This window comes from Chelonoidis abingdonii, chromosome 5 (genome assembly GCF_003597395.2).
Source record: "Chelonoidis abingdonii isolate Lonesome George chromosome 5, CheloAbing_2.0, whole genome shotgun sequence".
Taxonomy (NCBI): Eukaryota; Metazoa; Chordata; order Testudines; family Testudinidae; genus Chelonoidis; species Chelonoidis abingdonii.
This window is the reverse complement of record NC_133773.1, coordinates 110489074-110513718: the sequence shown is the minus strand read 5'-3', so window position 1 is coordinate 110513718 and position 24645 is coordinate 110489074. Positions and strand designations below refer to the sequence as shown.

General features: G+C 40.5%; 1 protein-coding gene across 1 annotated transcript in view; it reads right to left on the bottom strand.

Annotated features, from left to right (window-relative positions):
* Positions 1 to 24645, bottom strand: part of PPARGC1A (PPARG coactivator 1 alpha) — a 505574-nt gene that overhangs the window by 432434 nt on the left and 48495 nt on the right. The gene's annotated exons all lie outside the window — the stretch shown is intronic.

Genomic DNA, 24645 nt, shown 5'->3' with positions numbered 1-24645 from the left:
CTACAGTTCACACCCCCATAGTATAAATTGCTGGGCAGTGTAAACGATCCCTTATAATCTGTTTAAATAAACATCTTAAGACACACAATGGCATGAAATCCCCTCACACTTGAATAGCATTAGGTTGGCAGGGTAGCCCAGCAAAGGAGGCAACTAAACGTGATTCAGGAGACCTGGGTTCTTTTCCCAACTCTTCTATTTGCTCACTGTATGACCTTAAGTCACCTAAATGCTCTGTGGCTCAGTTTCCTCACCAGTAAAATGGAAATAATAACGCTTACCCACCTTTGAAAAGGACTTTGATATCAATGGATGAATACTCAATACTCACATATTACTACTATTCATATTACAAGAGTGCAAAGGAGCCCTTGTGAGGACAAACACCTCACTGTGTTAGGTGTACTTTCTTGCTTTTTAGGCAACAAGACCCAATTCTTAAAACTTTAGTTACATCAGTAATCCTTACACATCCAAGCAGTGCCATTGACTCCCCTGAAATGAAAGGTTTGCAGGACTAGGCCCTCAGAGTGTATTTATTTTTTCTTTACCTTGCACACATTCTTAACAGTGATTATTTATTCTCATTGAGTATTTATTCCAAAATGCATAAAACAACAAAGAATAGGACAGATCTTTATAAAACAGTTACCTAAGAAGGAGTTGAAACAAAGTTCTCCCTATAAAAAAGTAATTGACAGCAAATGTTTGGTAACTCTGACAAGAAAAAAAAGGGGGAGAGATAAAATGCTTTTATGCAAATTTGATTTCCCTATAATAATCTAGAGCTATTCTGCTAGAAGGAATTATCTCCGCAGGCTGGCAGCTGCAGTAGGCAGTGAATTAAAAATGGCTCTATATGGGAAAATCTGTTCTATAATCAGTGCTATTCTTAGAGAGGACATCAATCTCACCCGGCTCCCACGATGCTCTCCTCGTGTGAATGACATACAAGTGTGATGTAGAAACTCCCATTACATCACAAGCATTGATTTCCTAAACACAAGGAATGTACAGCTAAGACACATGGAAGATTTGGTTCAGGACTGACTTCAGAGATTCTGTATTTTCTCCCTTTAACAACCTGCAACAGTAAATGACCTTAAGCAATAATCTTTCAACTATGATTTATCTAAGTAGACTTTAAACGAACTGCACACACTCAGAGCTCATTGCAAGCCTCAATGCTATTTGCTTGCTGTTTTTAATACACTAGGCTGGGTTCCCAGGTCACAAGACACTGGGATAGGAAACGTTATACGAGCTTTCTTTGTACATTAAAATGGCACATGGTGCAGAAAAGTATTTTAAGAAGCAACCACTGCAGTTCTACAAACAAATGTCATCAGGTTTTTAATGATGCAGCTGTGTGGGAAGGAAACATGCATTTATACCAAGTAGATTATATTTCTGACTTAACTTGCATGCTCAATGTAGCACCCAGTGTCATTGTCATAGCAAAGAAAGTTGTATTGTTAAGAAGTAATACCTTCTCTATACAAAATGATGATTCCCTAGTACATTTGACCATGGTATTTCCCAGCTAATGTGTGTCCTCATGTTTCACATACACAGTAATCCTTCTTCTGTGTCACACGCGTTGTAAACTGTCTCTGCTTGAGTGATGGATATGAAAATTAAACAACCTGGGGGCTCGCTGTTTTTAAAAATCATTTTCTATATCATCTTAAAATAACCTGAAGTACCTCAACACTGAATATTAAGCCACCAGAACTCTTAATTCAGGATTTACTCTCCTCTGTTATAAGTTTCTCTGTGAAACTGATTTGCAGAAAGTATAAAAGGCACAGAAAAACAAACACAAAATAAATGGAGTAAACACCAAATCTGTGTGTTTCATGAAAGCTCTTTAAATATTTACACCTCCAACAGTTGTGCAAGGCAGGCAATCACTTAAACAGGAGATGTGCTTAATTCAAAGGCTGAAATTCCAACAACCATGGTAAAGTTAGCACCTGATTAAAGTTCATACCTGAACTCGAGAGGTAAAGATAGTTATTGTCGGAGGCGCTAGAAGCTTTAAAAATGAAGCACTTCCTTTAACAAAGGTCTCAGAACATTTTGCATTATCAAGCAGCTTCCTGCAGCACGAAAACTAGTGGCTCTTTTGTTGAATTGATGCCCTGGGAGCTATGCCATTGTTTACTTTTGGGGGTTTGTCTCTATGGCAACCTGTGCTCTCTGATGACACACACACACTTTCACCTCCTAACTTTCAGATGCCAGGAAGAGTTGGGATTTCCTGATGTGAAGAGATAATGCTGAATGAATTAGCACTTCTCTGGGAACTCCAAGCTTGCTGGTTTTACAGGGTTAATTTAAGACAGCTGCATCCATTTTTGCTCATTTCTCGCCATGGATAAATTGGAAATTGCATTTGAAAATAAAATAAGTTATTTCTAACCTTTCAGCTAGCAGCCAATATCTTGCTAAAAAGACATAATTTATTACACTGATGATGTGTGTTCCCTTTCCAGAGACAGTAAAGCAGTCTCCCGCATGCCTTAATACTAGCTTAACAATCAGAGGCAGTGTTGCTGTTAAATACATGTAAAATAAAATGTTGGTGATTGGGTAAAGTTGTTACCTCACAGCTTGGTGGCTCCCAACCATTAATACAACATGCAACAGCAGTGACATTTCAGTCCCTGGAAATTTATGTTCCCCTCCCTTCCCTACCTCTGGTCTGTGTATGGGAATAACCCTTGTTTGAGAGAGGAAATGCGTCAAGTGTCAGCTCCCAGAGTTTCCTAGAAATGCGATCAGCAGATAGGGAGCAGGTCTCACCTGCCACGATAGAAGCCGGGAGTTCCACTCCCAAAATCCAAATCCTAAAGGATTCACAAAAGGCATCTACACAGATGCCCCTGGCCTCTTTTTTAATGCCCAGCCCCACTACTTCTTGTTGTCACTGGGACAACAAAGCTCCTGCGGGACCCCTACTTCCACAAGCTCTTACAGTTGCATACACCCTTAATACACACCAAAGAGGCTTCCTCTAAGCAGAGAGGCCATACGGACTCTCAGTCTGTTTCCCCACAAGCTTGGAGGGTAAGGCAGAATACAGAGGAGCCAAGCCTGTGCTCCTACTCACCAACTTCTTTGACTCAATATAGCTTGAAACCTGCAGTTCCTCAAGGAGGGGCTTGCATAGCATGTGGGAGGGGAGAGGGAAAGGGCAAGCAGATTGCAGAGGTATAACTCCTTCCTTCCAAGGACATAGGCTTGTGGAAGGGAACATTGTGCCCTCAGTGCTAAGCTTCTGGGCCTCCTTCCTGGTGCTCTTTCTAACCCCTGATGTAATGTATACTGCCGCAGTGCCTACCCTCGCAAGAACATTGGAATGAAGTTCATTACAGCCAGTGACAATCAATTGCATAATTATACCTCTCAACAGTCCAACAACTTTTTATCGTTCACACAGTACCTTAAATCACCTGCAATCGCCCAAGTTAGAAGTTCACAGACGCACCTGTCCCTCTGCTGACACCCAGCCACTCACAAACTGTCTCACTGGGATGGACAGGTACTAAAATACTCCTCTCCACTTACTAACTATAGACTCTCAGAGGCAGTGAGTCTCATGGTTAAAGGAGAGTTTGAATCGTGTTCTGCCATTAACTCACTGGCTGACTGAGCAAGTCACTCTGTGCCTCAGTTTTCCCCTCTATAAAACAGGGATAACACAACTCCTTATTAGGATGTCATTATTTAGCACTTGGACTGAGTAACTGAAATGAGCTTTAAATCCATACAATAAGAGGCATTATACAAAAGTTATCTATTCAGATAGGGTTCCATTATTTGCGTGACTCCTGATTATCCTTGGAAATGAACAGCAATTGATGCTATGGTGAGAAGGCTTCATCCAGGGGCCACTGAAGTCAATAGAAAAACTACCATTAACTTCAACAGACTTTGGATCAGGACCACACAACCTAACAACATGACTTTACAAGATCCCATATGTTGGACTGGACCTTGATGTGAAGATCCAAAGAAACAGAGGTATGGTAGGAATGGAAGTGGCACTATTCCCTTTGAGCTAGTACTGAATCAATGCACTTGCATGGTGGTAACAAGTGCTTACCTTCTAATAGTCATCAGTCCTATGGCACTTTTCACAAGAGATAGGGAATTAGCCCTGGAGTCCTGTCCATAGTCCCACCCATGTGATTTCAGTGTTTATCTAGAACATTTCATTTGCTCCTCTCCTCTACAAACTGTTGAGTCATGTTGCCAGCACATCACAGAACAGCTGTGTTCCATCCAAGAATTAGCTGCATTTCAGTGATCAGTGTATGATCTCCTGCTATACAGTCTATAAAGTCCATCTGGATGAAAAGCATTTCATGGATTAGACCTGATGCTTTTAAGGCAAAACTCTCACTGAGATCAAGGGGGCACCATGATAAACATTGGTGGGAGATTTTTCCTGTGCAAGACTGGATCCATTCTGCATTCTCATTCACTCAGAGCCAAACACCACCATGCAATCTTGGCACCCAAGCCCATATAATGAGACCTTAAATCAAATGTTCCACTAAGTGTACTGAGGGTGATCTGGCCTGGTTTAATTAAGTATAGTACTTTTACTACTAAAAATATCTATTAGGCAAGGCAGCCCCTTTCTAGTTCACAACAAGTTTCCTGTAGCAATCCATTATCTGTCCAGCAGCAACCAGCTGAGTTGCATTACCCTTGCCATTGCTTAACTACAGTTTGTCACATTGCTCCTTACTACTTTAAAGTTCATTTGTACTCTGAAAGGTGACTACTTGCAAATGATGTTTACTTGTAGCTGTGCCGGTCCCAGAATATTACAGAGACAAGGCGTGAGATGATAATGTTGGACCAACTTGTGTTGGTGAGAGACAAGCTTGCAAGCCACACAACTTCTTCAGGTCCAGCTAGAAGAACATAGAGTGAGCTGGATTCAGTCCCCTCTTGTGCATTGTCAACTGAATTGCTTACCAAGCTAAAGTCAGTTACAGCGCCACAAACCTACTGAAGCCAATGGGATTGCATAGGTCTCCCCTGCAGAACCTTTATAAATGAGGAGGAATGTTAGAAGGAAAGAACCCAGATTTAATTCACCAGACTCACAGTTAGGAAAAAAATTCTTGTAAACTGTGCAAGTTTTATATGTTAATTATTGGAACAATAAATCAGGAACTACATTTTTAGAGAGTCACTTTTCAGAGTAGAACTGCACTCGAAAAATAAAAATGTGCACTGAGATTTTATGTTCCTTAGCTCAGAGGTTATCAGTCTTTCCCATCTTGCCATCATATAGACTTGGCCTTCCCATTTGACAACCTGGGAAAGGCAGGGTAGTTGCAACCTCCTGAAGCCTACCTGAGACATCCTGGAGTGGGGAGGATCACAACATAGATTCGTAAATCTTAAGGTAAGACTATTATGATCATCTAGTCTGATCATAACTTCTGGCTGAGCTACAGCATATCTTTTAGAAAGACATCCAGGCTTGATTTTAAAACTTCAAATGATGGAGAATTCACCACATCCCAACGCAGGTTGTTCCAGTGGATGATTACCCACACTTTAAAATGTGCACCTTATTTCTAGTTTGATTTTGTCTGGCTTCAGGTCCCAGCCACTGGATCTTGTTGTGCCTTTGTATCCTAGAGCAAAGAACTTTCCGCTGACATAAATCTTCTCCTCATGTAGGTGAGAATAGACCATAATCATTTTACCTTGTAGATAAACTAAATAGACTGGGCTTCTTCAGCCTCTCATTGAAAGGCAGGTTACCTTCTTGTAGCTTTTTCCTGAGACCTTTCCACTGATTTAGAACCCCCATTACTAGATATCATCTGTATTCACAGTCACATTTCTCCTCACTATTACCTCGTCAAATAAATTACTCTTTATATAGGGACATAAAAACAGACTGGCAATTATTATGGACATGAGTATTTTCCCCTCCGCAGTCTTTCCTTTTATCCCCTCTGATAAAGTCTAGAGGTTCTGGGCTGGGGGGAAATGTTTTTAAGGTATCAGAGGGAGTGAATGAAAAAGAAGATTATGACATTTTTCAGCTGTAATGACCTCAATGCAATAAAGTTCTTATCCATTTCCTCCAGCTGGTGACCACCAACAAAGGTGGCCTCTTCCTGACACTAAAGATGAAGACTGGAAATCTGTTTTCTTTTCCTTGAGATAGAATATCACTGAGCCAGCAATAATAGACCATGTCCCTTTCCCACTGATATGGCTGGAAATAGGAGGATCTGATTCCCAGTCAACATGGATGCCTGAGCTACACAGGATAATGTTTTATCATTTAACTACTATCTGTGTTCACAAGTGTACTCTCTAACAATGTGCCATGTAGGTAAAACTGATCTTTACAAACTTCTGCCTTCCAGGGCCACCTTACATCACAGCCAAAAAATGCAGGTGCAGCCATTTTACTATGAAGCAACGGTGACATCTAGTGGCCAGGTAGGGTAACCTAAAGCTTTTATTTCCTTTGGCTGCTCCGTATATCAGCTTCTTTACTTCTACAGTTTCACAGAGGCAGTCAAAATAAACTTGGGCACAAACTGCCCATCTTTTTCAGCCATATCACTATTACTCTAAGTAACTATTGTTCATCATATTTTGAATGGCTCTCTATTAAGGAAAAAATATATTAACTCCGTACAGGTATGTACACTAATACCACGGAACGGTAAAATAAAGAGAAACGGCTTGCATGCTTACAAAAAATTAGTGATGATCAGGATAAAAAAAATTTTAAAGCAGAAAGCTTGTAATGGAACCTTTGTATTTTATATGTACATGAAGAGCTCAGTCTGCATTTGATGTTGGAAATGTCACCAGATCTTTGTGACTGAATTACACTCTCGCATTCCATAGAAGACTGCAGTTTGTACCATTGTGTGCACGTGTGAATTCCACAAATAATAAGTGGAAGACAACTATTTGGTTTGAAATTATGAAACACACAGTTCACTTATGTTTAAATCAGAATTCTTTTAATTAAATAATATACCTTTGAATAGGATCTATATTCCACATTAAAAATAGGTTAAGATATGACACGCTTTCTTTTTAATTAAAAGTTTAACATACATTAACATTTTTAGATGAAAAACTGGCATTCTGAGAACAGTTTTAAATTCTCCTTTGATTATTTTTTCCGGAGCACTGAATCCATCATATAACTCCATAAAAAGGACTAACAATGTTAGATTCTTTAGTAATTAATTGTGTGTCCTACTGCAGCTGTATGAAATTCTATCAGCATTGTCTTGACAGGCATGTCAACTCATTTTGAGAATGTATTAGTCCCCTTCCCCTTTTTTAATATTTATTCCAATTTTGTATTTTATTCTTGAAAATATATACAAGCAATTGGACTTCTCACATTACTGTCTTTTAATTTTCCAGGTTATTTATGTAGTTAACAGTAATCAGAAATAATAATAGCCACAGCCAGAATAAAAGAAAGATAAGAGGCAAGATATCTGGGTCAGATTTTATGATTTTTTTTTTATCTACTAGAGTAGATCTACAATGATCTACTGCACAATCACTATCATCTTTATAGCTTAGCATTTCATATTAAATTTTAGCAAATGTATCAAAAAGGTATAATGATAACTTTTATAACATTGTGCAAATTTCTTCTGGAAACTGCAGGGGATTGGAAAAGAAAAAGAATACAAGCTTTTATCAATTGCAAATGTTTGCGTAAGCATTCTTACCTCTTATATATGATACTTGCAGGTATATTATTACGACAATCTAATCAAAATTGGTCAGTGAGACTGAAGCACATCTTCAGCATGATCATCATAGTAAGGAAAAATATAATAGCTACTGTACACCTTCATCTGTTTCTGTGTACTAGGTTTGTCCTTAAAATTGAATTATATGGAGATATACCTATCTCATAGAGCTGGAGGCGACCTTGAAAGGTCATTGAGTCCAGTCCCCTCCTTTCACAGCAGGACCAAGTACTGTCCCTGACAGATTTTTGCCCCAATCGGCCCCCTCAAGGATTGAGCTCACAACCCTAGGTTTAGCAAGCCAACGCTTAAATCACTGAGCTATCCCTCACCCCTTTTTACATCCTCTTTTCATTTACTGTCCCAGTATTAATAATAGAAGGTATTTTTTTTTAAATTACCGTCTGCCTCCAACAAAGAAATTTAGGAATTAGTGAAGAAATATAGTTGGATACTTTAAGATGAACAAGGCTATAGATATGGCAACCAACGGGTTTCTATAAGAATACACACATCCAGTATTGAAGAAAACCAGCATTTCTCCTACTAATTTCATAATTTCTGACTATAATCATGTCTGACAGATGAGTCAAACAATGGACTGATTTCTGCTCTCAGTTACCACAGTTGCACCACCACCATGACTAAATGGAAAATTTGGCCCAATATCTTGCACTAATTTCACTGACAGTGGGCAAAATCCTACATGGTGTTGAGCATTCTGGCTCCAATGCAGCACAGCACTTCAGCACATGCTTACCTTAAGGACACAAGTTGTCCCACTGGATCATTCAAGATCTTTCACTTAAGCACTCAACTGCTTTGCTGGATTGGGGCCACAGAACAAGCAGGGTCAAGCCCATGGAAAACTAACATAAGGTGTATTTGGATTCCTCAGGACTATCTGAGCTTGCGGTATCATCACCATTTTCTCTCAAATGAGCAAAAAGGAAGGGGGGGTAGTGTTTGAGAAAACCAATGCTGAAGACACAGATGGTTTGGATTTACAGATAACTAGACAGTACTTCACCCACCAGTGTAGTTTTCATACCAGAAAGATATGTATGGGGAAAAAAATCAAGACACTCTCCAGTATCAAATTTTTGCACCTATCCTCATTTGAATGTGTGTCAAACCCAAGGGAGATATACCATAAAAACATAATTTGAGTATCATCTCTCATCATTCAATACAGTTTTTCAACCCTTTCAAAATTACATTGAAAAATCTATATCATGTGTGCTTAGATTAATGAACTGTTTGAATCTGGATCAATAAGCACTCAAAGATTTGAACTGTTGACACCTGCTGGATACAGCTATAAGAATACTTCATTCAGCTTATAGCCAATCAGTACTTTGTAACTACAGGGGTTCCACTTAATAAACAAGCAATCTAATATATGACCTCTGTAGATTAATTTCCTGAGAGCAAGTAAATAATCTGTATTCGAAATTTCCATGATTATACATATAATTACAGTATCACTTACCAATTAACACATTGATTTAAACCTTCTTGGGACTATGTACTTAAGTATAAAAGAGATCATTCAACCATCACTCAAATACTCAGCATCTCTTTAGGATGGCAAAATCGTGCACCACATAGCGCTACACATCTAATTTCTCTTGTGGAAGAAAAATGTATTATGATAACAGAGATTATGAGAGCTGTATCATAATTATATGTGCTATAGCTATCATATTATACAATAGCTGGACCACACGGATAAACCCCATGAAAATGCTCTTCCTTTGCACTGGGAACAAGCCTTTTAGAAACGTCAATCCATCTTAAAATCTTTCCCAGTCATTTACTTAGTGATTTACAAAAGCGCATGTGTGTTAGGGGTTGTTTTTTGTTTTATTTTTTTAATGGGACCAAAGCAACCTAGCTATAGTTATCAGTCATCTGATAGATACATAAACAGACAGAGATAGATCATAGTTTACTATTTCACTTTTGACAGGGGAAATAATTAATGCAAGTCTATATTATTTAGTACTCATTTGTAAAAGTGTCTGTTATAACTATAAATACAGTCTTCCATCCAGCAGCAATGCAGTGAAAGAAGACAAATGAAATCACTACACACCTCCCATACAGATATGAAAGAAGTAAAAATATTAATTCAGGGCAGCAAAAGAAACTGTTGATGATTGTCCAACAATCAAGGTTTCTGAGGTATATTTCCTGTCACAATCTGTTTTTAATATTAAGACATTTTCATCCTGCCATTCAGCCAAATATCTTTCATTTCAATTCTAGCCCTTTAGGGGAAAAAATTCACATCTGGAAGCAAATCATTATGTTGCATTATTTCTCATCTTTTCTCCTATCTATATTATTTTGTGACAATCCTTTCATATCTTTATAGAAAATAAAATTTGAATAAAGTAACAATGAATACACAACAGAATTTCATACATAATGCTGCTTATGGTTTTCTAACTGTACGCCAAAGATAAATACCTTCTCTACCATTAAAAAAAACTAAACTAACTAAATCAGAATATTCCAGCTGACCTAATTATGAGAAAATATAACAAAAAAGCCTATCATAATTATAACACTCTTGCTTCTAATGACAAATTTGTTGCCAAAAATCTTCATTTGAATGCCTTCACACAGCCTGCCTCCCTCGAATAAAACCACAGTTTTTTTGTTATAGACTGCACATCAATTATCAATTTTATATTCATTAATGATCAGTGTAGGGAAAAGAATGCTGAACAATTCTGCCTCCTCTCCTACCATGAACACTTAAATAATAATTTCAAAAGAGAGAGAGAGGGGAAAAAACAGTATTGCTTGCTCAAAAATGCCCAGGCAGGTTTCACATTCAACTTTTTGGTTGTATATAAATAAGAACAATGGATACATGCATTTTAAAAAATAAATAAATTAAAAAAAACAAACAAAAAACCACCAAACCAGCAAAATTTCTGCAGCGTCAACCACTCAGAGATACTCTAAGGAAGCCAGCAGCTATTGAATAAAATGGGAAACTGAAAATAGTACAAAACTAATTCATAATAGCAGTATAGTTTCTCAGTCATTACCAAGCTGATAATGACCGGTAGCGACCTTAAAACCATACATTACAGTTTAAGTATGGTCTGATGCTCACAGCAGATGCATAGCTAGGAAGTAATGCAATCTCACTATAAATAGTCATACTGTTACAAGGCTGTCTTGCATACATGGATTTCTCCCTCTCCAATGTTATCCCACCAGGTATCTTTATAATGATCTGAAAAATACATGCCTTGATTAACAGTGCTATACTGAAAAGAGAAATAGCAAGGCCAATATGCTCAAATAACTCAGAAAATACATGTGCCCAGAACACAGGTATTTTTGTAGCACTTGCACCTAGATGTGCCCTCATGTTAGACAGTAGCCATTCATATTGCATCTATTTACTGGGTACTTTAATGGGCATTCACATGTGCAGAAAAACACAGCATCCTTCTACTGCTTTCCTATTATTAATGTGCTGACAATCCTAAATTGTAAGCTCTGCAGAACAGGCACTTTATCTCAGGATGGGCCTGATCCATCTCTAGCAGTGTCAATCGAAGCCTTTCACAGACTTCCAATTGTGTTATATTGACCTTGACATGCCTGGAGAGTGCTTAGTATGATAGGACTCTGATCATAATGGAACCTTTTTTTGTTCTGCTTTTTTACTCCTGCAATACACATAACAGATCATACAAATAAATGGAAGGCTGTGTGGTGGGTTAGATGCTGCTCTGGGACTCAAGAGAACGGAGTTCAATTGCCAGCTCTGCCACAGACTGACTGCATGACATTTCACCTCTCTGGGCAACAGCTCCCCATCAATAGAACAGAGTTGTCATAATGACAAATTAATTAATATTTAGGAAGTGCCCAGATATCATGATGATGGGGGTCACATAAGAACTAGTGGCGCAGCTGTGCTGCTGTAGCATTACAAGTATAGACAGACCCTAACTTCATGGAATAACTTCCAAGGTAAAGATGGGCCCAGATGAGTTTTTAGAGTGAAGCAATAGATTTTCATCAGCATAAATGAGATTTTCTTTGGTCTATTCTGCTTATATGTGAACTAAACTGAAAAGGGGCCTTATCTCCATCATTGTTAGTTCTTCAGTGCCCTTAAAAATAATCAAGTCCTCTCAGCAGGGGTGGATTGATAGTTTCTAGGGCTGGGGGTTGTTAACTCATCAGAATCCCTTTTAAAAATCTAGTTCCTTTTTTCACTTTGAAACCCAGGACAGTAGTAGGGTGACCAGATGTCCTGATTTTATAGGGACAGTCCCAATATTTGGGGCTTTTTCTTAGATAGATGCCTATTACCCTCAATCCACTGTCCCGATTTTTCACACTTGCTATCTGGTCACCCTAGCCAGCATTAGGGCAGTGTACATATGGAAAGGTGTGGGCAGCAAGGAAGGTGTCTTGGGAAATCTGGAGACACATCCTTCCCAACCAGAGAGCCTCTACTTTAGGTGCCAAGGAGCATTGCTCCTTCTCCACTTGCACCTAGTGGTTCTTATGGCCTATTGTACTTTTTAAGTGTGGCAGCAGAAGGTCTGGCTTTGAACATGATCATGGACTTCTCACCGCTGAATCCCACAAGCAAGTTCAACATGACCACTGAAGTTTCTGGCAGTATTGCTGTGGGGGTGAGGAATATACCATGTGAAAAGGCTGCATAGATAAGTAGATATGCTTTGACATTATAGCTACCCCAGCCAGCTATGCTGAGGTACAGTTTATTTGTCCGGATGTTTAGTGGCTCTGGGACAGGTCAGCAGAGTTAAATGACTTGACCAGGCTCACAAAAAAGGCGGAAAACCCTGGGGGCATGTTCTAGAAGCCAGAACACTGCCTGTTTTCCAGAGCATTTGGTCACCCTACTTACCTGACATGATGGTGCACAGGAACTGAGTGCTCAGCACCTCCAGGGACTTTCTTCATTTCCCCTCTAAACTCATATTCCATGTTCTATTTAAGTACATCCAAGTACAGAACTCCACCCATCTCTATGACTCGTAGGGCTTTTTTTTACCTCTCAGGTTGTGAAGAAGAATAGAAAGACAGTTGCCTCACATTTAGGCTGTTCAGCATATTAGCTCTCACTGTTATGGTTACTGTTCATGTACATCAGACTAAATGTTGTGGTGTATCTTGCAACAGTCACTGATCTGTTCTCAAGAAAGTCTGCAGCCTGTGTACCATTAATTCAATACCTTCTTCGCTTAGTGGGTGCATCTGCTTGAGTTTCACGTGCTTTGCAACTGAATTCTTGACACAGAAGGAAACAACAACCAACAATTTACCTTCGCTATTTTATTTCCTGGATGTGGTTGTACAACTCTAGAATGTTTTATATTAACCTAGCAGCATGGTTTCATAAATGGCCCTGTCAGGCATCCCATCCAGGAGAACTGTAACAGAATGCTCCTGGAATACTCTGGGCCTTAATCACAACCACCACAAAACATAATGGGCCACATTTTCAAAAGAGCTCAACTCCAATTTAGGCACCTAAGTGGGAACAAAGGGTGCTGCTGGGTGCAGAGGACTGTTGAAAATCTGCCCATTCAATTCAGGTGCCCAAATGGGAGCAGAGTGGTTTTTAAAATCTAGACAAATATTTGTCTTAAAAAAAAAATGCAGTTAGGCTGTGTAGAGTTCATCCTCAAATTCAGAAAGAAAGGAATTTGTATCCACAAGCCCACGATTTTATGAGAAAGACTCTCTCCCCCGACATAAATGCTCTTTCCCTGTAATCATTGTAGTAGCTTATGTTGATAGTGACAACCTCTTTGCAAGAATTATCAGTGTTAGCTATTCAAATGTAACCTGGACGGGGAGGCAAGATACAAATAAAAGTGCAATCCACATCTAGGCCAGAACTGCCTTAAAGGTGTTGTCCTTATGTGTCTTCTGGGGCTTTGATTCTGTTGATGCATCTTAAAAATACAGTAAAATCTGGAACTCAGTAATTCTTTTCATACAAGTAAATTCACAATGGTAGGTGCCATTATACCTACTTTATAATCAGGGAAACTACAGCACATATAAGTTGCATGACCAGAGCCATCCTTAGCCATAGGCAGAACAGGCAGCCGCCTAGGGCACCACTCTGCCTGGGGGCACCACTCTACCAGGAGCCCGGACAGACAGGAAGCAGCGGAGCATGTAAGAGCACGGCTGCTGGGTCCTAGAGAGAGCAGAATGCAGCACAGTCTGAGGGAGGGGATTGGCTGCTGGGGTCTCCTGGAAGGGGTGGGGGAAGGAACTCACCTGTGAGTGTGACTCTTTCCCCCGATGTGAGGTGAGGCAGGCTTGGCAGCTCTGGCAGTATCCTTTATTGTCCCCCATAACATCCATTCTTCTCTCCCCTGCCCCACAGACCACTCACCCTTTTCTCCTTCCCCCTGCCCCAGGAGCATCGCTCTCTCCCCACTCCCCTCTGTCAGGGCTGGGTTGGGTGAGGTGCTGGCAGAGACGGGAGGCTGGCTGCCTGCCTGCTGAGGAATGAAAGTGAAAGTAACTCACTTCCTCGCAGGCAGCCAGGATTGGAATGGTCACACATGGCTGGGCTGGGGATAGCCAGCTAGCATGTGTGAAAAATCAGGACAGGGGGTTGGGGTAGGGTGAGCAGATGTCCCACTTTTATAGGGACAGTCCCAATTTTTGGGTCTTTTTCTTATATAGGGTCCTATTCCCCCCCATCTCCCGTCCTGATTTTTCACACTTGCTGTCTGGTCACCCTAGGTGGGAGTAATTGGTGCCTATATAAGACAAAGTCCCAAATATCGCAACTGGCCCTATAAAATCAGGACATCTGGATCTGGTCACCCTAGCTGGGGAGCGTGTCTCTCCCCTGGGCTTGCAGTGATCCATCTCATCCAGGGGGAGCTGCACAGGGCAGGATGAGCTGCTGTGGCTCCCTGGGTGCCCCGTCCTTGAGATCAGATGCTGTGCTAACTTCACCATGGTCCACTGGGCTGGCGGTGGTACCTGTTGGCGTGTGATCAGACCTGAGGGTTTGCTGATGCTGTTGCCACTCTGCACCCCAAGAGGTGGATTTCCAGTTTTCCACCTATCTCCTTCTCTACTGCAGCTGTTGGATTCCAGAGCCTGGGGTGAGCCAAGCATGAAAGCAGTACTGTGTTGCCATTTAGATTGTCATTTCACAAATTTGTTCGCCAAAATGCTTGCAACAATCCTGAATTCAATTTCAATATTTTTAAAAAAAATCAATATCTTAGCCAAAAACAGAAAATTAAGTTCTAACAATTATTTGTGACAATTTGTATGGGGAAGGGAAGTGGCAGTTTTTTCATCAGAGAAACAAAAAAGTTGACTGACTTCTCTAAGCCCTGTTAACTGCTAAATGAGCCCTCCAGTAACTGTAATATGCTCATTCCCTTACTATGTACAGAGCAGGGTTGGCAACCTACGGACATCTGCCAAAGGTCGGCACTGATTTTGATGCATGCAGCGGCGGGCAGCCCGCCACTGCTCTGGGGTTCCGGCTGCTGCCCATTGCCACCTGGGCCTGGCCACCGGCCCCACTCAGACCACCCCTGCTGCCTCGGATCCCCAAGGAACGCCCAGGCGGCAGCAGGCTGAGCAGGCTGTGGCGCTGATACCCTGACTGAGCCACTCAACCCGCTGTCACCTGGGGTTCCATTCACTCAGGCTGTACAGGACGGAGCAGGCTGAGCAGGGCTAAATTCAACGAAATAGGAAAACAAGAGCAACTAATGACAAACTGCAAGAACACAGAGCTTTTTCATCTGGCAGTCAGCAGACGAAAGACCATGGCGGTGGACGAGCATCCGCCAAAATGCTGCCAAAATTCGGCAGCATTTCAACGGCGACGCCTCTGGATGACACCACTTGCCGCCGGCAAGCGGCATCATCCAGAGACGTCGCCGCCGAATTTCGGCGGCATTTCGGTGGATACTCGTCTGCCGGCCAGTACGCAGGCGTACCGAGAGGTCCCTGCGGGCGCCATGGCACCCACAGGCACCGCATTGGAGATTCTTGACCTAGAGACCCTCCTGAAGCACGGCGATCATTTTGATTTAAATGGACTTGAACTGTATGAAGAATTGAGTACACTGTCCTCAATGTTGCCACATGCAAAATCAATGATGGACACTGTACAGTTTATTCATACCAGCAAAACTTGTTGATATATATCCTAATGTGTACATTGCCACTCGTATTCTGCTGACAATTCCTGTAACAGCAGCATCAGGAGAACGGAGTTTCTCAAAACTAAAGCTCATTTAAAAACTATCTCCGCTCTACAAGGAGTCAGGAACACTTGACTGGTCTTGCTATTCTTGCAATCAAACAAGATATCACTTTGTCTTTATCATACGATTACATTATTACTGATTTTGCAGCCAAAAAAGCCAGAAAGATTGCTTTTAATTACAAACAAATCCTTGTTTCAATACCTTTTCATATAAATGTCCAATAAAATGTTGACAAATTAAAAAAATTATGTTATTTGCATCATTCTGTCAAATCAGAATTTTTTCTATAGTGCTACTTCTTTAGTGCTAGTCCATCAGCATTACAGTGTGCTTAATCAAGTTAAACTGGCTTTAACAACATGCATGTGGCAAGTTTTCCAATACTGTAAGCTTATGTTTGTGTTGCTAAGAGCAAGACAGACACAGGGGCACCAGTTTAATAATCCCGCCTAGGGCACCATAAATCCTAAGGACGGCCCTGTAAATGACCTTCCCAGAGTCACACTCTGGATCACTGGTGATCATAACCAAGGATTCCTGTATCCCACTGGATTATGCAAGTGTCTCATCCGTCTCAGTAGTGCGTCCAGAAACAAGGGCTTTTGACTGCTAATTACTGAGCTGCTGGAACTCTACAGGCCCAAACAACGTGTGCTTCTTTTCTTACAGCTTCACCCCAGTATAGAAGTTCAGTAGCTTTCTATATTAAGATCCCAGGTTTAAAACTCAACTCATTTAGAAAGCTGATCATTATGTCCTTTTACTACTATGGAAAAACAATTTCTTCTTCTTCTGGAGAGTTCTCATGGGATGACTCTCTGGAGGATAATCAATTCTTTTCTTGTTTAATTTCATGAAATTGGTAACTTGTTTCAATATGGTTTATAACATAATAGAACAATCTTTAGAAGAAGCTGCAAACAGTACATTTCTCTCAGCCAAGACCAATCTCTTACTCAAAACTCAAAGAAGCCAGTGGGGCACTTTAGATGTTGCTAACTCTTAACAAGTTGGGTACACTGCAAGGGAGTTCTCCAGGTGAAGGAGGAGTAATTACATGACCATTGGGGTAAGTTTGTTGTCTGTAGTGTGTGTGTTTGTGGTGTCCTTGCTGCTTGACTGAAATAAACTGTGTGATCTGTTTGTTTGGGGGACCATGTGTGTGCTGAACCTAGCGGCCTGCTAGGCAAGGCTGAGAACTTCTTGATGAGGCTTTGATCTCTAAGCCCTTTAGCACCCATCAACCCTTAACCAGGGGGCGGGGCTACTCAGGAAGACAAGGGCTTTAAAAAGCCCATTCCTAAGAGACCAGAGGAGCTAGCAACCAGAAGTGGCTAACAGGGGAGTTTTGCAACCAAGTTATGAGGGGGAGGGGAAGAGTGGGGGGCTAGATACACTTAACATTCTTTAAACTTAAAATCCAAAACACCCCCTGATAAAAACAAAAGAACAAAGGAGCTCACTTCAGGAGTAAAAAGAGAATGCAGCCAGAAGTCCACCAACAGAGCGGGAGCTATCCAGTTTATTGCACCCAATGCAGCATGTATGATTACCTGCCCAATGGGCAGGTGGCATATTTGTGCATTTGGTGCAAGGAGCTCCTGGCCCTCAGAGACCATGTGCGGGCTTTGGAGACCAGAGTGGCTGAACTGGAGGAGCTGAGAGACAAAGAGGAACATAGATGAGACTTTCCAGGACATAGTAGAACAGTCCCACTGTCGGTCTGACAGCCTCTGTGCTGTTAAAGAGGATGAAAGTCTCAGGGAAGGAGAACATCCGACTGGAGCAGACGGAAACAATCCCATAGTTGGGACCCTCCTTCCAGAGGATGTTGTGGTATCCTCACACACTGAGGATACCTCTCTGGGGGAGGGAACTCAAGTTATTAGGAAGAGATAGGTATAATGGGCAATTCGATCATTAGAAACATAGATAGCTGAGTTTGTGATGACCGAGGAGCCGCATGGTGCCTTCCCTGCCTGGTGCAAAGATTGCGAATCTCTCGAGGCATCTAGATAGACTTATGTGTAGTGCTGGGGAGGAGCCGGTGGTGATGGTACATGAAGGTACCAATGACATAGGGCAGGATAGGAGAGAAGTCCTGGAGGCCAAATTTAGGCTTTTAGGTAAGAGATGGACCACCATGGTAGCATTCTCTGAAATGCAGGGCCAGTTAGACAGGCAGAACTGCCGTGTCTCAATGCGTGAATGAGACAATGGTGGAGGGAGGAGGGATTAGATTTATTAGGAACTGGGGAAACTTTTGGGAAAAGGGGAGCCTAAACAGGAAGGATGGGCTCCACCTAAACCAAAATGGAACCAGATTGCTGGCGCTTAAAATTAAAAAGTTTGTAGAGCAGTTTTTAAACTAAGGGTTGGGGGAAAACTGACAGGTGCAGAGGAGCATGGGGTTTGGACGGAAACATCCCTTTGGGGAGAATCTATTCATGGAGATTCTCTATGTCCTAGTAAGGAGGAGAGGATGGAAAATGATAAAATATTGTAGGATCTGATGAGAAACAGTCAAATGAAAAAAGGGTCCCATTCAATCACATTGCGTAATGGCAGACAACTAAAAAGAGACAAGTTTTTAAAGTGTTTATATACCAATGCTAGCAGTCTACATAATAAAATGGGTGAACTAGAGTGCCTTGTATTAAATGAGAATATTGATATAATAGGCATCACAGAAACTTGGTGGAATGAAGATAATCAATGAGAAACAGTACTACCAGGGTACAAAATATATCAGAAGGACAGAACAGGTCATGCTGGTAGGGGAGTGGCACTATATGTGAAAGAAAGCATAGAATCAAATGAAGTAAAAATCTTAAATGAACCAAACTGTACCATAGAATCTCTATGGACAGTAATTGCATGATTTAATAATAAGAATATACCAGTAGGGATATACTACCAACCACCTGACCAAGATGGTGATAGGAACTATGAAATGCTCAGGGAGATTAAAGAGGCTATAACAATAATAATAATGGGGGATTTCCTATCTGTAGCCTGTCCCAAAATTGGGTATGCATAATTATAACTTGAGGATTAACAGGTTCTTGTAACACTCACACTATAGGAACTCGTATTATATATGATTTATTAATAATTTATCAAAGTTATAAACACACAAACTCAACGAGACAGATAGAGAAAGTACCTTTGGATGGCCATACTTGCAGTGGGGGAGGTCTAGCTTGGATATCAGTGAAACTATTTCACTAGGAGGGTGGTGAAGGACTGGAATGGGATACCTAGGGAGGTGGTGGAATCTCCATCCTTAGAGTTTAAGGCCCAGCTTGACAAAGCCCTGGCTGGGATGATTTAGTTGGGGATTGGTCCTGCTTTGAGCAGGGGATTGGACTAGATGACCTCCTGAGGTATCTTCCAACCCTAATCTTCTAAGTGTTATTTACTCATTCTCATCACACAAGAACTAGGGGTCACCAAATGGAATTAATAGGCAGCAGGTTTAAAATAAACAAAAGGAAGTATTTCTTCACACAATGCACAGTGAACCTCTGGAACCCTTTGCCAGAGGATGTTGTCAAGGCCAAAGCTATAACAGGGTTCAAAAGAGAACTAGATACATTCATGGAGGATAAGTCCATCAATGGCTATTAGCCAGGATAGGTAAGGATGATGTCCCTAGACTCTGTTTGCAGAAGCTGGGAATGGGCGACAGGTAACGAACGGATCACTTCATGATTATCTGTTCATTCCCTCTGGGACACCTTTTGGCCACTGTCAGAAGACAGGATACTGGGCTAGATGGACCTTCGGTCTGATCCAGTACAGAAGTTCTTATGTTCTTACTGTATGAATGGGGAAGCTAGAAAGGAGAATGATTTAACAGTATTTATGTAGCAAAGTCTTTTGCTTATTGTCAATGATGAGACTGGCAAACTTAGTTTAAAACATAAATTATTCCTTTTTGCATATTTACCAGCAGCTATGTTCACCCAACAGAGCTCTGATCCCCTCCCTACCAATCCCAATAGTTATCTTAAGCCCTCTTACTTATTAAATAAAACTACAGTTCCCCGCCATTCCTGAGCACATGGCTGACTCCTCCATGACCCAGTTTCTACTGCTGAAATTCAAGAAGCTATTAAGTCTTTTCAGTCTGGCAAAGCCCCAGTTCCAGATGGCTTCTTACTGATTTTTATAAAGCCTTTATTGACAAAATGACACACAGTCTAGCTGGTCTACATAATGACTCCTTTACCCACCCATTCAACCACCCAGTTTTCTGCACAGCCTTGACGCAGAGCATGGCCAATCACATGCCAGTAGCTACAAATGCCAGAAATTCTAAGCATATTTCCACCTCCAAATGTTATGGTAACCTCACGGCACCACCTTTGGTTCCCAGTACAGAAATGATTAAAACTGCATTCCTATACCAACAAATGTGCTTCATTTAACAAGGATAATCTGAAGCTACATATAGGTCATTTGGAATGGGTTAGGTTTTTTTTATTTTTGTTTGTGGGGTTTTTTTTAAAATGTTTGGCAGTAATCTAACTATTAGTTGTCTCCCAGTGAGGAAAGACCAGACTTAATTGCTGCTTCAGTGTCATGGGATTTATGTCCAGAGGATTATTTTTCACTCTGCTGTAGTCTCTCATCTTGACATGACACTGCATGCCACTCACTGATATCAACAGCTATATTAGGAGAATGAATGGCTCAGGGGACAAGTAATGTAATATGAAGTCTTTCTCCTCCACATCCCTAGCTCAAGTTGAGGGCCAGGCAGCTAAAAGTCATTTTCATCTGATTGCCACTTGATGGCCTGTGAGAAATAAGTGGGTGAGTTGTGTCTTTCAGCCCAGTTCCTAATAAAGAGGTGTCCACATTTGCTTGGAAGGAAAGGGAAAGGAAATGGCAATTGCCACATTCTTTTATTGTCTCAACAGAAAAGTCAGGGCTTGAATGAACAATGAGAGCAAAGTACCCTCTTATTCCTCATAGCAGTTCCCATTCCACTAGTATCTCAGAAGGATGTTAAACAACAACTGAAGTTAAACTTTTTTTTTTAAATCAGCAGATCCAGATAACTTACATCCAAGAGTTTTATAAGAACTGGCTGAGGAGCTCACTGGACCAATAATGTTGATTTTCAATAACTCTTGGAACACCAAGGAAGTTTCAGAAGACTGGAAGAAAGTTAATGTTGTGCCAATATTTAAAAAGGGCAAATGGGATGACCTGGGTAGTCATAGCCTGTCAGTCTGATATCAATCACCGGGAAGAAAATAGAGTGGTTAATATGGGACTAATACAGGAGAAAGAATTGGAAAACAACTTGCTAAAGATGCAAAAAGTAACAGTAAGAATTTTCTTAGTGCATCGGAAGGAAGAAGTATGTCAAACAGGCAGTGGGGCCACTAGATGACCAAGATGCTGAAGGAGAAGACAAGGCCCCTGCTGAGAAGCTAATTTTTTTTTTTCATCTGTCTTCACTACAGACAATATGGGGGAAATCCCCACATCAGAGCTATCCTTTTAGGGCAAAAAATCTGAAGTACTATCCCACACTGATGTATCAATAGAGGAGGTTTCATAACAAATTGATAAATTAACCAGCAATAATTTTGATATTCACCCAACAGTTCTGAAGGAACTCAAATATGAAACTGCAGAACTATTAACTGTACTATGTAGCCTATCACTGAAATAAGCCTCTGTGACTGATGATTGGAAAAATAGTTAATGTAACAATTTTTAAAAATGGCTCCAGAAGCAATTCTGGCAATTACAGGCCGGTGAACTTAACTTCAGTATCAGGCAAATTGGTAGAAACTAAAGTAAAGAACAGAATTATCAGACACATAGATAAACACTATTTGTTGGGGAGGAGTTAACACAGTTTTAATAATAAATTCATGTCCCAACAATCTATTAGAATTCTTTGAGGGTGTAAACAACCATGTGGATAAGGGGGATCCAGTCAACACACTATATTTGGACTTTGTAAAGGTCCCTCACCCAAGGATCTTAAAGAAACTAAATCATGGGATAAGAGGGAAGGTCGTCTCATGGATCAGTATCTGGTTAAAAGATAGGATATGAAGGGTAGGCATAAATGGTCAGTTTTCACATATACAGAGGTAAACAGCAGAGTCCCCCAATGATCTCCACCGGGACCAGTACTATTCACTATATTCACAGATGACATGGAAAAGGGAACGAACAGGGGCAAAGTTTGCAGATGATACAAAATTACTCAAGATAGTTAAGTCCAAAAGCACAGTGCAAAGAGTTACAAAGGAATCTCACAAAACTGGGTGACTGTGCAACAAAACAGCAGATGAAATTCAACATTGGTAAGTGCAAAATAATGCGCATTTGAAAAAATAATCACAGCTACACTTATACGATGATGGGTTCTAAATTAGATGTTATCACTCAAGAAAGATCTTGGAGTCTTTGTGGATAGTTCTCTGAAAACTTAAGCTCAGTGCACAGTAGCGATCAAAAAGACTAACAAAATGTTAGGAACTATTAAGAAAAGGACAAAGCAAGACTGAAAATATCATAATGCCATTAAATACATCCATGGCGAGGCCACACTTTGAATAGAGTATCTAATTCTGGTCACCCCACCTCAAAAGAGTATAGAGTGGAACTAGAAAAGGTTCAGAGGAGGGCAAAAAAGATGATAAATGGTATGGAATGGCTTCCATACTAGGAAAGTCTAAAACGATTGGGACTGTTCAATTTAGAAAAGAGATGATTAAGGTGGAATATGATGAGGTCTATAAAATCATGCGTGTTGTGGAAAAAGTTATTTACCTTTTCCCACAATCCAAAACCCAGGGTCACCTGATGAATTTAATGGGCAGCAGACTTAACAAAAAGAAGAGGAAGTACTCTTTCACCCAACACACAGAACTCATTGCCATGAGATGTGATGGCCAAAAGTATAACTGGGTTCAAAAAAGAATTACATAAGTTCATGAAGGATAAGTCCACTAATGGCTATTTGCCAAGATGGTCAGGGATGCATCCCTAAAACTCTGACTGCCAGAAGCCAGGAGGGAAAGACAGGGAAGACACTCCAACTGCTTTGTTCCTTACACTCCCCCTGACACTCTGGTACTGGTCACTGTTGGAGACAAGATACTGGGCTAGATGGATCATTGGTATGGCAATTCTTAGGTCTTGCTTAATAAAGAATTGAAGTAGGCTAATATAATTAATAGAAAATAACATGGGCTTACGGAAAATAGATACTATCATAGTAACTTGGTATCTTTTTTTGATGAGATGAGGAGTTTGGTTAATAAAGGTAATAGTGCTGGCGTAATAAACTTCTATAAGGCACTGACTAGGCAAGGCACATTTTCATTAAAAAACGAGAATGATATAAAATGACCATGGCACACATTAAAAAGTGGCTGATTGAGAAGTCTTAAACTGTAATTGTAAACAGGGAATCCTCATTGATTAGGTGTGTTTCCAGGGGAGCCCAAAGGGACTGGTCCTTGGCCCTATGCTATTTTGCCATTTTTATCAATGATCTGGAAAAAACTCACTGATAAAGTTTGCAGATGACACAAAGTTTGGAGGAAGTGGTAAATAATGAAGAGGACATGGCAGAGATAAAGTGAGATCTGGCTCGGTCAGTAAGCAGGGTGCAAGCAAACAATACGTGTTTTAATATGGCCAAAAGTAAATACAACAACTAGGAACAAAGAATATAGGCCACACATACATGACAGGGGATTCTATCCTGGGAAGTAGTGACTGCAATTTGCAATTTAGCAAAACAACTGTTTTTAAAATAATAGCATTACAAATGTCTAAATGTGTCAATTTCACATTGTAAATAAACTCTTATGATTTTAATCACTGACATCACAAAATTTCATGCATTTCTTAAAGCCACAGCTCCTGGAATCATACAATAATAGGAGAATCTGCACTTTTAAAAAAGCGCCTAGCCCTCGTGGTTCCAAAGAAAAGCTTGAAAATGTGACTATGCTGAAAATGCAGAAGGCAAATAAAAAGATCTAACATTTATTATTTTTAAAATACCATTATTTTTAAGCCAATCTCATGATTTATTGGAATCTGACACATGATTTTTAAATGTGCGAGTTTGGCACTACTAAAATGGGCACAGGAAAAAAATATTTCCTTTAGCTGTTGGCTGTGGATTTAGGGACAAATCCTGATCCTACTAAATCCATTGGAACCTTGCTACAGATGTCAGAAGAACAAGGATTTGGTCCTTAGAGATGGAAAGATATGAATGTGTACACAGGTAGTTAACTGTGCAGTAAAGACCTGCTCTTGCCTATCCACTGAAGTCAGTGGGTAGACTCCCACTGATTTCAATGGGTGCAGGATGTATTTTGCTACAGGAATCTACAAGCTCAGCTCCTAAAGCAAGAGTTTACTATCAAATCAAAAGCCAAAGCTTTGGCTAAGGGGTGGAGGAGTTTAAAATGCAACAAGCCACCTAGACACAGAGGAGCTTCTGGTACTTTTGTACTTGCATATTATTATTATTATTATTATTAATATTATTTGCATAGATTAATAAAGGTGGCTCAAAGAACTTACAA